This window comes from Silene latifolia, chromosome 11, assembly GCF_048544455.1.
Source record: "Silene latifolia isolate original U9 population chromosome 11, ASM4854445v1, whole genome shotgun sequence".
In the NCBI taxonomy this organism is placed as follows: Eukaryota; Viridiplantae; Streptophyta; class Magnoliopsida; order Caryophyllales; family Caryophyllaceae; genus Silene; species Silene latifolia.
Window position 1 is genome coordinate 104,805,063 of NC_133536.1, and position 1,022 is coordinate 104,806,084.

A 1,022-nucleotide genomic window follows, 5' to 3' on the forward strand; every position below is an offset into this window, starting at 1 on the left:
TAAAACCTATTTGGATATAACAAAGTAATAAAAGAGTGTTAATAAAACTCAAACGATGAATGCATTATCACATATGTAAAATTGATACCATATCAATTACTACATAATCTATAATCCATACTCAATATTGAATACAACTATACGTATCAACTCAATTGAAATGGCATGATTTATCATGCTTAGCCTATGAAAAGGCCTTCGTTAGCAAGTTTTAGCAACACTTTGCACTTTCCCTAACCTTGTACCATTTCCCTTTGTATAATCTTTATCATAACAACCTTTTGAGTACATGTCCAGATCCAATCTAGAGATAGGTACCTTAGCCTTGGAATCACTCCCACTGTCCTCACAGTGTACAGGGATAGGACCTTCGGTTGTTGGAACGACTACCATGGTTCCTCCAATTCATAAAACCGAATCCTAATAACATCCCTTCCTACATGCATTTTTCATAATTGCAAGTGTACTCAATTTTCGTTGTAAATCTCTCATTGTTCTACTTCCTAGAGCGTATTTAGCAGATATCCTCCTTAATTAATATAACCAAGATGGTTCTCTAACCATCCTAGTGTGATTAGAATATGGTTATCGTGTAACTGCTTACACATAAATCCATATCAATTCTAATCACTGTGGGAAATAATCTGTATACTTCCCTTAAAATTAAGGATTATAACGAATTTATAAGATGATTACGAGTCATAAAATAAATTGCATAAACAAAAGTAGAGAATGAAGAAACAACCTTCGGTCCTAGCAAAATCGGCCTAAGAACAATATCACAATGATATTCACCTACCAGTTGCACCCAAGATGATATGAGATATGACCTTTGCTTCTTGCTAGAATCGATCCCCAAAATTTTCTGTAAATTATTTAGGGTTTTTCGTTTTGTGTTGAGATGAGAGGCAAGAATAAGTTAGGAAAAATTAGGGTTGAAAAATGATCTCACCTCTCCTCTTATTGTAACCGAAATAAGAGTGAATGAGGGAGATATTTTCTCCCTAATTTTCGGCCCAAAA